A 15,602-nucleotide genomic window follows, 5' to 3' on the forward strand; every position below is an offset into this window, starting at 1 on the left:
TCGTTCTTCATTCATTACTTACTTAAATTACTAGTAACACAAGAACAGTCAAGCAAAACTAACTATTGTCTGGCCTCCTCTAATCAAGTAATCAATATTCTGTCCCTATAGTCCCCTACCTCTCAGCCGAGAGAGGAATATGGTTCATTTTCTGTGCGTAGGTACAACTCCTATTATAATTAGTGAGTTTGGCTTCCTTTCAGTGCTCTTTAGTTTAAATAGATCACTCAGTTTATTATTCTCTTTATTTTAGGTAAATCTTCCCACATTTCTCTTTCTCATCATTTCTGGCTGTATAAATTCCATTACATTCACAGAACTAAGGAGCTTCATTCACTCTCCCAAGACTTCCACTTTACCTCTCTCTATTCTTTCATAAAATAGACAGGGCTATGAATATTTTGGCAGGTGCAGGACTTCTTTGCCTAGGATCCCAGGGTAGATATATATTTATTTTAAAATATCCACTACAGACAGGGAACCCACCGCAGGAGTTAATGGAATACACCAAGGCCTCCAGCAGCTTAAGTTCAGTGAGAGAGACTGGGCATGCACAAAGGTAAACAAAATAAAGAAAACAATTAAGTACATGTATAAGGGTTATTGAAGGAAGGGTTAGTTCTCCCTCAAACAGAATACAGACCTCCACAGTTCAGTCTTCTGCTCTCTGTGAGGGGCCTAAGACACTACAAAACAGAGTATGTGAGATTCTGATCCAGGTTAACCTAAGGACCTTCCACAGAAGTATCCATCACTCCCCTGGGATTTCAGGGTCAGAGAAGAAAGTACATTTTACTACTCCCTTACTCTTGTCCAGCAGGTGGCACTAGAAGATTAAGACAATGGGTAGGTAGACATGATGGACACAGTAGCCAAGCCCTGCTTATGGAGAGGGAGAAATGAGAATGGACATGATTTGACAGTGACCAAAGAGTACTAAACTCTAACCAATAACTGATTAGATATCTTTGGTTAAGTCTTCAGTGAGTTACATTATAATGAGGATTCTTTCAAAGAATGAACATCAATAAATGATCTCTGAGTTTCCTTCCAACTCTTAACTTCTATTAGTCTATGTTGTTCTGTTACTTTTCAAAGGGTAGATGATGATAGAGGATTAGAATTCAGATATTTACTAAATGCATGACACTGGGTAAGTCACTTAACTTCCCTATGCTTCAGTTTCTCCATCTATAAAATGGGTATTATAAATAATACCTACCTCACAGGGTGGTTGTGAGGATAAAATATAATAACAAAGCATTTTGCAAACCTTGAAATGTTATGTAAATTTCTTAATGGGTAAAATGGAAGGGGGAGAGAATCTCTGTCCAAGTGAACAGATAATAAAAAAAATACCTCCACTGTGATAGGGAATGGAGGAGTTGCCCATATTGGATCAGTCTGGTTTGTTTAACTGCTTTTCTTTGTTAAATGAGAGGGCCCAAAGGAGAATGTGGGAAACAGGAAAAGGACAAAAAGAGGGGTACCCTAAACTCATTCTTCTCTCCCCACCCTAAACCCTTTCCTATCTCCTAAACTTCCTTCTTATGGCCCAGGGCATCATCCGGTCATCCAGGTTCACAACCTTAGTATCAATTCAACTCCAATCACTCACTCTCTCTCTCTCTCTCTCTCTCTCTCTCTCTCTCTCTCTCTCTCTCTCTCCCTCTCTCTCCCTCTCCCTCCCTCCCTCCACCTTGTTCCCTTGTTCCTTTCCCTCCCTTCCCTCCTTTTTCTCTCCTCTTTTCACCTCCCTCCCATCCCCATTACCCCACAAAGCAGATCTAGTCCTTGGCCCTCAACTCTTCTGTTCTTCTGTCTCTCATCCATCCCACAATCCAGTCCAACAGCTCTCAGCATCTCTCTAATACAGCTCCTCCCCAGAGACACAGGTACCACCTAGTTCAGTTCCTCAGAACCCTGTGCCTAGACTATTCCAACATCCTCCTATCTAGTATCCCTGCCTCAAGTCTCTCCTCACTGCACTCTCTCCTCACTTTCCTAAAGCCTAAGTCTTACCAGATCACTTTTCCTCTCAGTGAACTCCAAAGGTTTCCTGTTACTACAGCAATCAAATAGAAACTCCTTTCCTTGGCATTTAAAACATTTAATAATACAGCTTCCTTCCTATCTTCCGGTCTTTTTAACACATTACTGCCTTCCCTGAACCCCACAGGCCAGCCACAAGGGCCTCTAGCTGTTTCTATCACAATCATCTCCCATCTTCATGCCTTAGCTCAGACCATCCCCCAGGCCTAGAATAGTCTCCCTCTTCCCCTTCTGCTTCTTAAAACCCCACTTCAACTCAAGGGCTTCTTCTCCCAGGAAGTCTTTGCTAGTCCCCCTAGCAGTTAAGACCTACCCTGCTAAAGCAAATTTGCATTTTTTCTGTATTATCTAATATGGAGTGCTCTATGTGAATATTGTCTCCCCTGTTAGAATTTCTCTTTGAGAGTAGGAACTGATTTGTTTCTGCTTTGTGTCTTAAGCATTTAGTATATACAAACTGAAACCCAACAAGGGTTGAATAACGCCTATTAATTAACTGCCAGATATAATTAAAATGCCCCAAAGCCAATGAATCACTTAAGAGGGAGTTAGAGAAAGACCCAACTCCCCAGATTTTAGAGAACTGGATTCTAATCCTGACTGAATCAAATGTCCTTGGGAATGCCACTGGTTAGTTAAATCAGAATGGGAATTTCTTTTGTATAATTGGCTGTGGCAGGAGTGATTGCAGAGGAAGAGCCCCCCCTTCCCTGGCTCCCAACCACTCTTGTAGCTACAGGTTCTGTTCCCTTGTGGTCTTTTAACTCCTTCCATGACCTCAGAGATTCTTTCCCATGCTAAAATGCAATTATTCTCTGTCTGGAGGAAGAAGTCGACACAATTCACCATAGGAATCCAGGAGCCTAGGAAGGCACACTTGGTTCTCTGCCGATGTAGGCAGGTGGAATGGCTTTTATCAAAAGAATGAAACAAAGGGCCCACCCACTTACTCCTGGAGCAGTAAATAGGGGTAAAAGGGGAAGCAGGAAGGTTTAACTGTTTTTAACACCTGGATCAACTCTAAGGTTCAGGAACCTTAAGGTTATTTTGTTCATCTCCTTGCTATCTCAGCTAGATGAGAACTTATTCTGAGTTTCCCTCCTTACCCTGAGAAAATGGTTTTAGCTGGAAGTTCTCCCTTGTGGTAAACTTCAGACCCTCCAACATCAAGTTCCCATCCTGATAAGAGAGTTCAGAGTTAGGAAGAGACAGCAAGAAACCCAGCATCAAATCCTGCCTCAGGTGTGAGACTGGATAGGACTCAATTTTCCCAAGGTTCCTTCTAGCTCTAAACCTATTATCTATCATGCTACTGTTATTAGAGGTGCCTTGAGCCAAGGTATCACTTTCTTACTATACACAAACATCTCAACAGAAAGGCCAATGTATCATGGCCCAGATGCCACATTCTAAGGAGGAAGCCACCCCCTGTCCTCACTACCCCTCCCCAGAACATGTACTACTTACACAACAGAGCTCTGAGAGAGCCCTGCCATGTGGAGCTGAATCTAAGCTTGCAGTTCTTTGCCCAGCTTTTGACCTCACATTGCTCTAGACCTCGTCATCTCCACCCCTAGTACAAGCTGAGCACCCCCTTGGGAGCTGGAGCCCAGGTATCAAAGCTAACTAAGACAGAGACATTCACACCTGGAGAGATAATAATCACTAGCAACTCTGCCCCCATTGGCTAATTGTCTTCCCTGAGAGATGGTGACAATCTGACTAGAGAAGAGGAATGAGTTCTTTAGCAGCATGGTCAGAGAAGCACTAAAGTCTAAGGGACCAGATTTTTGAGGAAGTCACCTGATACATTCAGCACCTGGCTCATTATAATCCACATGATCTGCTTTATAATAAACAAAGATGACCATCTGTGCCTTTCAGCCTCTCCTCCTTGGCAGTACAGTGACAATAAATTTCCCCAGACCCTCTAGATCAGAAAGCATTTCCCTCAGAACTGGTTTGCAAGGCAGGTGGTAGGAATGTTTCAAGTCCCAGTTTACAGATGAAGAAACTGAGGTAAAATGAATTACATGCTGTCACATGACCAGGAAGTTCCATCCAGATCTCCTAAAAAGTGATTCGAAGAGTCAGAGGATCATAAATGTGATGCTTGTCCTTCTTTCTCAAAGAAGACCATGACATCAGGGAGGTGATGCCATGACAAGTACATGAACAGGATGTGATTGAGGGGATGCTAAATTTCCAGCCTCACTTTTTCCTCTAGAAGCCTTTAGTTCCCTCATTTAACATATGACAAAACTGAGGCATACTCAATAGACAGCAGAATATGTCTGCGGCAAGATTTGAACTTGGGTCTTCTTGATGGTGCTCTACTCACCGAACCACCCAGCTGATTCTATGTAATTCAAGAGGACAACTGTAGCCAGAGTGCTATGACCAAGGTCACATGAGTAGTAAACCTAAGTTCTCTGATTTCAATTCCAATATTCTTCCCATAATTCTTACAGCAATAGTTATTTGAGCCACAATACATTTTTTTTATAAGAAAACAAACTCCTCAGAGAGGGAACAATGATTTGTGTTTGTCTTTCTATCCCTCAGCAGCTAGTCTAATACTACATAATGAAGGAAAAGGAGGAAGTCCAGACCTATAATTTCATCAATGCAGGGTTCTTCCAGTGTGTAAACTCCCCTCACACTCACAGGTCAGCTACTCCTGTGTAACTAACTCCAACTTAATTTGCTGGGGGGGGGGGGGGGGGGCAGGAGTTTAGCTGATTTGCCCCAAGTTGCAAAGATATGCTATGCAGCCAGTATGTTGCAAAGATAGAACCTGAACCCAGAGCTTCCTAACTTCCTTTTCTACCATACCACACCAAAAAAATTTTTTTTGTTCATGATGACTCATGGGAAAATGATATCCACCTTCACAGTCTGAATGTAGATCAAAGCAAATTATTTTCACTTTATTTTTTCCACATTTTTTCCCTGTGGTCTGTTTTCTTTCATAACATAACTAAAATGGAACTATGTTTTACATAATTGTACATATATAGCCTTGCTTATCTTAGGAAGAGGGAGTGAAAATTGGAATTCAAATTTTTTTTAAAAAAATGTTAAATTTGTCTCTATGTAATCAGAAAAAATAAAATGTTATTTTTTAAAAAAGATAAAAGTAGATACTTAAACAACATTTAATGATTTCCAATCTGGTCAGTATCCTTCCATCATAACCCTTAGCACTATGTCCTGGGTCAGATGCTCTGGTAGATTTTATTAATAGCTAAGAACAATGAGGAATTGAGTCAGATAGGTGGGCAGTGGACATGGAGCTGGCCTTGAAGTAAATAGATCTAAGTTCCAATCTGGCCTCGGACACTTCCTAACCATGTAACCCTGGTGCAAGTCATGTCTTTGCATCTCATTTTCCCCATTTACAAAATGGAGATGATAATAATAATACCCTCTCCAAGGTATTTGTGATGTTTCAACTGAGATAATATGGGTAAAACACTTTTCAAACCTGATAAATATTAGCAATTCTTTCTTTCTTCCTTCCTTTCTTTTTTGGAGGCAATCAGAGTTAAGTGACTTGCCCATGATCACATAATATCTGAGGTCAAATTTGAACCCAGGTCCTCCTGTCTCCAGGGCCAGTGCTCTATCTACTGTGTCACCTAGCTGCCCCAGCAATTCTTTTTTATTTTTTTTTCTTAATTTTATTTTTCACAGTAAACCAGTATTTATTTGAACATTCTTTTTCTTTTAAGGTTTTTGCAAGGCAATGGGGTTAAGTGGCTTGCCCAAGGCCACACAGCTAGGTAATTAGTAAGTGTCTGAGGTCACATTTGAACTCAGGTCCTCCTGACTCCAGGGCCAGTGCTCTATCCACTACACCACCTAGCCGCCCCTTCAACATTCGTTTTTGTAAAATTTTCTCCCTCCTGCCATGAGAGTAAACAATCTGATATGTTATACATGCACAATCATGCTAAATATATTTCCATATCAGACATGTTGTGAAAGAAGAATCAGAACAAAAAGGATAATCCACAAGAAAGAAAAAAAACAAATTTTTAAAAAAAGTGAAAATAATATGCTTTGATCTGTATTTAGACTCTATAATTCTTTCTGGATGTGGCTGTAATTTTCCATCACAAGTCTTTTTAGAATTGTCTTGGATCACTATATTGCTGAGATCTTGGATCACTATATTGCTGAGAGGTACTAAGTCTATCATAATTGATCATCACATGTTACTGTTAAGTATACAACAGTCTCCTGGTTCTGCTCACTTCACCCAGCATCGATTCACATAAGTCTTTCCAGGTTTTTCTGAAATCAGCTGCTCTTCCTTTCTAATAAAACAATAGTATTCCATTACATGCTTTTTTTTATTTTTAGGTTTTTTCAAGGCAAATGGGGTTAAGTGGCTTACCCAATGCCACACAGCTAGGTGCTTATTAAGTGCCTGAGACCGGATTTGAACCCAGATACTCCTGACTCCACGGCCAGTGCTTTATCCACTGCGCCACCTAGCTGCCCCCCATTACATTCTTATATCACAACTTATTCAAACATTCCCCAACTTTTGGTCATCCCCTCAATTTCTAATTCTTTGCCAACACAAAAAAGATATGCTATAAATATTTTTATACATGTGGGTCCTTTTCCCTTTTTTATGATCTCTTTGGGATACAGACCTAATACAGACCTAATAGTGGCATTGCTGGATCAAAGGGTATGCACAGTTTTATAGTCCTTTGGGCATAGTTCCAAAAATAAGTATTTTTCTAAGGAAAACCAAATGCTATAATAAAAATGGTTACACTCTGAAGTCCAAGCAAATATTGTCCTACTAAAACTGCTATTCTGGGTTATCTGGCATTTTGTATCTCTCTGGGATAGTCAGCACTGGTTAAAAGACAAGAATATCACTGGCCCTGGAGTCAGGAGGCCCTGAGTTCAAATCTAGCCTCAGACATTTAATTACCTGGCTGTGTAACCTTGGGCAAGTTGCAAAAAAGTAAAAAAGACAAGCATAAGGGAAAAGCTCCTACCTTCACAGACCACCTTGCTTCCTTGGGGTGAGACTAGATATAGGGAAGGCAAGGAATGGATAGAATCACAATTATCTGTCCTACACTCAGGGAGATAAGGAGAAGAAAGAATCTTCGCAATTGAAGAATATCTGAGAACTGTAGTAACCAATTAGAAAGGTTCTTAGAAATAATTTGATTTTGTAGACCAACTCCCTCTGCCCCTCCAAAAAACATCACCTCTTCTAAGAAGCCCCCACATTACTCCAAGTGACAGCAATCTCCTCCATTTCTAATACAATAGTATTCCATTACATTCATATACCACAACTTGTTCAGTCATTTCCCAATTGATGGGCATCTCCTTACCTAGTATTGTTATATGCTGACTTATTTGGAATCATAGGTTCACAGCTAAAAGGACCCTCTGTTAATATTGTGATCTGCTCAGGCTCTTACTCATAATTATATATCCATTCACATCTTGGAATCTTGAATTCAAAACCTGCCTCAGACACTTAACAGTTTTGCTCCTGGTTAAGTCATTTAACTTCAACTCAGTCTCAGTTTCCTCTATTGTAAAGTAAATATAATAGTAGCACCCACCTCAAAGGATTGTTGTGAAGGACAATAAGCTAGAATATATATGAACACTATGCAAACCTTAAAACCCTCCAAAAATGTTAGCTGTTAGTGCTATTATTAGCTCATCTCTCTTATCTCAGCCTCCAAGCACCATAAGGAACTTGTTTAATATAAACTGTCTATCTTGCCCCAGCACAGAACACCTGCATAGCAAGCAACTTCATAAAATACTCTTGAATACATTAATGGTTCCTAGCTCCACCCTCCCATTCCAGATTTATTATAGTTACTCTCCTTCAGGTGTTCCACTCTCCTTCCTTGCTGTTTTAGACACAGCATTTGCACAGGCTGTCTCTCCCTTCTGGAATATACTCATTCCTCTCCCCTTTGCCCCCTTTAGAATGTCTAACTTCTTTCAAAGATCAGTTTAAATATCACTGATCCTTCCCTGCAGCTTGGGCCTCCTCCTTTGCCCACTCATGAATGATCTTGTAATTTACTTTGAATAAATTTATACTTGTACATATTGTTTCCCTTAATTAATTGAAAAATATCTTGACTTACCAATCAACCAATCCACAAGTACTGATTATGGGCCAATTATATATAGGAGAGCAAAATGGAGGCCTCAGTGGGTCAGGATTGGCTTGGGATATAGTTACTGTTCAGTCATATCTTACATCTTTGTGATTTCATATGGGGTTTTCTTGGCAGAAATACTGGGGTGGTTGACCATTTCCTTTTACATTTATTTTACAGATAAGGAAACTGAGGCAAACAGGATTAAGTGTCTTGCCCAGGATCTCATGGCTAGTAAATGTTTGAGGCTAGATATGAACACAGAAAAATAAATCTTCTGACTCCAGCCCAGCACTTTATCCACTGCCATACTGGGCTTTCCTAATGTACTGTAAGTACAATATAGTTAAATAAAAGATAGCTTGAGAGAGAGGATAGTAGCAGTTGAGGGAGCCAGAAAAAGAATAATGAAGAAAGGGTGCTATTTTTCAAAAGATGAAAGGGAAGTTTTAGGATGAGTGTGGAGAGTGGGCATTCTCAGCATCTGGGACAGCCCAATTACGAAGATAGGGCAATCAGAGATGGAGTGATGAAGTGCATAAGCTACTTGTGGGCAGGGACTAATCCTTTTTTTCACTGCAATCCATCTACTAGCACATAAACACTTATGAAATGTTAACTCCTTCCTAAATCATGAGCTCCTTGAGGACAGGAGCTCTTCCAGACAGGAGCAGCTAAAAGCATGCTCAGGCCAGTCATTTCTTCATTTGGGGCTCACCTCTGGTCTTCTCCAGCATTCCCTATTTAACAAAGGTTCCTTTCCTCTCTAGACCCTCCTGCTTTTCAGTCTCCTTTTGTGTGCTATCTTTTCTCAGAAGATAGTAAGATCCTAGAGGGTTAGGACTGTCTTTCTGAATTGTGGTTGCAGCACTTCTTACACCTAGCATAGATTTGGGACAGCTAGGAGGTACAGTGGGTGAGCTGGGAGTCAGGAAGACAAGTCATATGATCCTGGGAAAGTCACTTAACGTTGTTTTCCTCTGTTTCCGAATCTGTAAAATGAACTGGAGAAATAAATGGCAAGACACCATTATCTCTGCCAAGAAAATCCAAATGGGGTCACAAAAAGTTGGGCATGGCTGAACAATAATAACAAAAGCACATAGAAAGGTTTATTATATTAATTTACTAAGTAACTGACCTTACTTAAAGCCTTTATCTCCCCTAATACCTAAGCCAGTTTTCCGTACAATGTACGTATTGGTTCATAGGATCACTGATTATGAGGAAACTGAGGTCATCATCACAATCTTCTCATAAATCTCTAATCCAAAAAAACTGCATACAGATAATTGAGGTCAACGTTTTCCCCACTGTGCTTCCCAGAAGGACTATGAAGGAAGCTGGGCATGTTTGGCATGCCTGATCCTCATTCTGGCCTTTAGTTGGAGAGATCCAGACAAACAGGGAATGCAATTATGGGAGGAAAAGACGACAAAGGGATCCCAGATATCACAGGGTGGCTAGGTGGTACAGTGGACAGAGCACTGGCCCTGGAGTCAGGAGTACCTGAGTTCAAATCCGGCCTCAGACACTTAATAATTTCCTAGCTGTGTGACCTTGGACAAGTCACTTAATCCCACTGCCTAGCCAAAAGAGAGACCCCAGATAACCAGCCCAGGCTCACTGGTCTGAATAATATGGGGACCACTAGCTTTTCCTTTACCTACCTCCCTTGACATCCTCAAACTCACCCTTGATCATAACATAGACCCCCTCCTGCCCTAAAGAATCAACTGATCATGAGTGTGCAAGTTAAAGTTCTAATATACTCACCACAGATGGCTAAAAGTGATCTTTAAACCCAATAGGGGAATAAAACAAAGGAGATGGCAGGGAGAGATGTCATTAAAGAGCAAAGAAAGAGGACTCAAAAGAATAATCCATACAATGACCATAAAGAAGAATAAAAGTCACCAGGATCTGATCAATGCAAAAACTAATCTCGATTCCAGAGGCCTGAGGATGAATGAAACACATTGACCTCCTTTTGATGAAGAAAGGGTGGACTACAGATGTGGAATAAAGAATAAAAAACATCAATAAAACATGTTTGTTTGTATGCTAGCATCATGCCTGGCACCTGGAACACATTCAATGGATGCTTTATCTCTCAGTCTAAAAGAATTTGGGGGGGCAGGAGCTATGGATATGGAATATGCACAGATTGTCAGATATGGCTGATATGTTAGCTGGTTTTGCTTAACTGATTTTTTCCTCCTTTTTTTAATATATGGTTCAAGAGAAGATTAGCTGGGTAAAGGGGAAGATGTACTCAGAGAAGAAGGTGATGTTAAACTATTTTTAAGATTAAAAAAAGAATTCTTTTGCGGGGAGGAGAGAAGAGAATAGGGCTTGGTCTTGCCCTTTTCCTGTAAGGTCACCCACTGGATTGGGCAGAATTGCAAAAAGAATTTTGGGTTTTTTGGTTTTAGCAGTTGGGGGAAGGGGCAGAAAAAATCCCCTCCCCCTTTCCCAGGAGCATTAGATTCTGTGACTGAGGAATTTGAGAGAGAAACCTGTTAAGTCTGAGGCTGGAGGCAAAGAGAGAGAAGAGAACCTAACCCTGCTCATGGTTTGGCCTTAGGATCTTGGGGGTAAAGGGGAAGTATCACTGCTACAAGCTGCCCATCCATGTTTCTTTCCCTTTATATCTTTCATTATGCAGCCTGCAGAGGAAGGAAAAGGGTTAAAGTCTAGGCAGCAGGAGCTTAAAAATTAATAGCTAGGCTAGAGTTAATGAAGCTGCAGCCAATCGGATAACAACTGGCTCGCTATGTCTCCTGGCTAAATAACCGTTATTGACCACAGTCAAGGGCTAAGAAACATGGGTGGGGATGGGGGTGGGGTGGGGGTGCATGCAATGACAAAACCTGGAACTGGGTCACCCAGGCAGGCACCATGGGGGGCAGGAGTGAGGATGATGCTAGCACCTCCTCCTTCTCCTGGATCACAGGATTCAAAGCAAAAAGAGACCTTGGAGATGCCCTTCTCCTTGGCTTAAGATTTGATGAAACCAGGATGCTGGGTGGGAGATTCAGGTCTTGGAGGACTGGTACATGTTTTGCTATATCCTCTATCTGGCCAGCCTCAGAAGGAAACAGTCCTCCTCCAGCTCTTGACCAAGCTGAGCATGAGGGGCAGTTGTGGACAAGCTGCTATCCAGAAGCTTCCAAGACACTGATTTTTTCTATTTCAGTCAAAACACAGAGTATGTGGGGACCAGTCCATGGCTGCTGCCACAAACATTATCTTCCTCTCCACTGCTTCAACAGGATGGAATGGGATGGGGGAGGGATGGAGGAGGAAGGAGGAGACAAATGAAAGTGATACCTTGGCCTATTCTCCCTGTCTCCTAAGAGGGCCTCTACCTCCATTCACCTTTCCCCAGACTTGGCTGCCTGTCTGCCCTTCCAGTTTCTGTCCTGGGGGAAAGGGAGGCCTTTGGTTTTTATTTTCCAATAGTGAAAAGAGGCCCAATCCCAGGGGAGAAGAGCAGAGAACAGCCTAGGATGGCTGAAGGGGGAAGCAGGTGTTGTGGGGGCAAGACTGGAAGGGTTTGTTAAAGGCCTAAGGCTCACACATTCCCCTAATCTCAAGGAGTGAGGGAAGACGGGAGGGGCAAGAAGAAATGATTGAATTACCTTCTCTCTCCTTTACTCCAAGTACCTCAACTGGGGGAGAGGTTTGTTAGAAGATGGAAGGAGAGAGAACAAAATAATCTCATTGAACAGGTCTAGTACATTACTCATGAGGCTGATAAAGAGATAGGGAGATGAAAGGATCACTCACCATTCAAATCTTATCTCTAAAATAGGAGATGAGCAGTAACCTGTAACTGCAGCATCCTGGTCATTTACCCCAGTTCCCTCCTGGATGAACAAATCTAAACCCCAGTTCCCTCCTGGATGAACAAATCTAAACTCTAGTCTTCCTCCTCAAATGGACTGGTAGTTTGTCATTCCATGGAGAAAGATTGTATGCATAGATATATGTCCAATGCCAGCTGTGAAGAGCCCAACTGAATCCATGCCTGGAAACAGTCTCCTTAGTCAATGGAAATGACTCATTTCATAAGTAAGCACAGCTGACAGGTGTGTATACATCTGTGGAGAAAAGGGAGGGAAAGAAGGGGAACAGTTAGGAAAGGAGGGGGTTAGGAAGAGGTGGGTTTGAAGCCCATTTCAGCCAAGGGAGATGATGCATATAAAATGCTTTGCAAACTTTAATAATGATCACAGAATTGTAAAACTGTAGAAGAGCCAGAAGGTTGACCTCAGAGGCTACTGAGTCCAGCCCACTCCTAAGCCAGATAAACATCAAGTATTATTATTATTATTATTATCATCATCATCATCATCATCATCATCATCATCATCATCATCATCATTATTATCTATCCTGACCATCTCATATATTCTTTATTTTTTTTTTTTTTGGTTTTTGCAAGGCAAATGGGGTTAAGTGGCTTGCCCAAGGCCACACAGTTAGGTAATTAAGTGTCCGAGACTGGATTTGAACCCAGGTACTCCTGACTCCAGGGCCAGTGCTTTATCCACTGTGTCACCTAGCTGCCCCTCATATATTCTTTAGAAAGTGCAAAAGCATAACATAAAGATGACCTTGATAATAATATATTCCATGGGAGGATAATAATAATATCAACAACGAAGTATTCTGGGACAGCTAGGTGGTGCAGTAGATAAAGCACTGGCTTCTATAACTGAGAATAAAAATAATTTAAATGCAAGTACTCTAGAAAGAGAAGTAGCTAGTTGGTGCAATAAATAGTCACAGGTCTAGAGTCAGGGAGACTCATCTTCCTGAGCTCAAACCTAGACTCAGAACTAGCTTTGTGTCATTTAACTCTTTTTGCCTCAGTTTCCTCATCTATAAAATGACATGAAAAAGGAAATGGCAAACCACTCCAGTTTCTCTACCAAGAAAACCCCATATGAGATCATGAAGAGTCAGACACACATGAAAAATACTTCTGGAAAAAACAATTAAGTACCATATCCATAGAATTAAAGATTCATGGTTTAGAGGAAATTTTGGAATCATCTCTCGGTTTACAGATGAGGAAATTGAGGTTCAAAGAGTGGCAGTGACTTGCCCAGTCACACAGTGACAAAACCAGCACTAAAATCCAGATCTCTTAGACCCCAACCACTATATGCATACTGTGACTTCAGTGGATTCATCCATATAAAATATGCTGCCAACATAAATGTATCTATACATACAATCAACTCCTCAAGGACCACTTTAGTTGGCATAGAATAGTGGAGAGAGTGTTAGTCCTGGGAGTCAGAAAACTTGGCTTCAAATAACCCTCCTGAGACTTACTAGCTGTGTGAGACTATGTGAGACTAAGCTACCTGACTACTCCAAGTCTCAGTTTCATCCTCTGTGATAACTCATTGAGACAACACCTGTCCAGCACTCACTAGTCAAGTGCTGGGAATATAAGAAAGGCAAAAATAGCCCCTGACCCTCCAGGAGCTCACAGTCTAAATGGGAAAGCCTTAAGGTGATATAGAATTATCAGTTGTTATTATCATTGCTTCCCCATCCACAAGCCAGATGGGTCACTGGATGTAGAGATAAAGGCTATGTCAGGAAAGGATCTGAATGAGGCATTGGATTCTAAAGCCAAATTGAAAGAGAGGATCTTTTAAAGTATTTTGGATTACTAATATATTCTTTTCTTTCATTAATAAAAAGCAACAAGGGGCTAGAAAGCTGTTGCTATACCTCTATTATGCCTATACTCCAAAGAAATGATGGACCCATACAAAAACAGAAATATATATATATATATATATATATATATATATATATATATATATATATAAAATTTTATCCTCATGACAATCGTGGGAGCTATCATTAGCTCCATTTTACAAATAAGGAAACTGAGGCTGAGAAAGACTAAATGTCTTACCAAGGGTAACAAAGGAAATCAGAAGTTGAATTTGAACTCCAGTCTTCCTGGCTCCAACTCCTGAGTTCTTTGCACTGCACCACCTTAACTGCTATTTCTTTTTTTTAGTGGCAAAATTAAAGGAGTATCGATCCACCAGGGAATGGCTGAACAAGTTATGGTATGTGAATGAAATGGAATACTTTTTTGCTGCAAGAAATGATGCTTCACATATATACTCAATGGGGTATAGACATCTAGAGTAAGAAGGAGAGGGGATGGGGGAAGGGGGGATATGAGTGATGGAGAAGAGGGTGGGCCATGGGGGAGAGTGGTCAGATATAACACATTTTCTTTGGGATTGGATGGCCTGTCCGAGACCATAGGGCCAGGTGGTTGCTGGGCCTAAGGGGTGGTATGTGGGCTCGGGCCCTCTTGGCCCCAGGACTGGTGATCTGTCTGCTGTGCCACTCAGCTACCCTGCAACACATTTAAGAAGAGGAACAGAGTGAAAGGAGAGAGAAAATATAGTAGTATATGGTAGTGGGGAAGTATGAATGGAGGGAGTTGAGATCAGCAATGGCAACGGTGGAAAAATATGGAAGTAGCTTTTGTGATGGACTTATAAAGAATGTGATCCACCCATGACAGAGCTGGAAGAGCTGGAACACAGACTGAAGCACATTTTATTATTATTATTATTATTATTTATTTTTCTGGGGGTGTGTTGCAAGGAAAATGAGGTTGGGTGGCTTGCCCAGGGCTGAACAGCTGGGTGATTGTTGGATGTCTGAGGCCCGATTTGGGCCCAGGTGCTCCTGATTCCAGGGCTGGTGTTCTGTCCACTGCACCACCTGGCCAGCCCTACTATTATTATTATTTTATTTTATTTTATTTTGGGGTTTTTTTGGGTTTTGAGGGGCAATGGGGTTGGGGTGGCTTGCTCAGAGTCACACAGCTGGGTGATTGTTGGGTGTCTGGGGCCAGATTTGGGCTCGGGTGCTCCTGGCTCCAGGGCCATGCTCCATCCACTGCACCACATGGCTGCCCCTATTATTATTATTATTATTTTAATTTTTTCTCTTTCCTTTATTGCTCATAAGGGTCTATATTTTGGGGGGTGGAAGGGTATTATGTTTATTCTTAAACAAGAATATTTTAGTAATGTATAAAAAAAATCATTTGTACAAAAATAAAAATAAACAACAACAACAAAAAAATGATGCTTCAGAGAGGCCTGAGAAGATATGTTTGAAATGCTGAAGAGTAAAGTAAGTTTGAAGCACAAATTAAACAAATTGTGAAGACAATTTTTGAAAAACCAAATTATTCTAATCAATGCCATGGCCAACACTGATACAAAGGACTGAATTTGAAGCATGTTTACCCACCTCTGACTGAGAGGTGATGAGCTCAAGATACAGAATAAAACATACATTTAAGATATAGACAATGTG

At 41.1% G+C, this 15,602-nt stretch overlaps 1 protein-coding gene across 1 annotated transcript in view; it reads right to left on the reverse strand.

Annotated features, from left to right (window-relative positions):
- Window positions 1–15,602, reverse strand: part of LASP1 (LIM and SH3 protein 1) — a 63,525-nt gene that overhangs the window by 7,233 nt on the left and 40,690 nt on the right. The window lies entirely within an intron of this gene.

Source organism: Macrotis lagotis, chromosome 2, assembly GCF_037893015.1.
Source record: "Macrotis lagotis isolate mMagLag1 chromosome 2, bilby.v1.9.chrom.fasta, whole genome shotgun sequence".
Classification (NCBI taxonomy): Eukaryota; Metazoa; Chordata; class Mammalia; order Peramelemorphia; family Peramelidae; genus Macrotis; species Macrotis lagotis.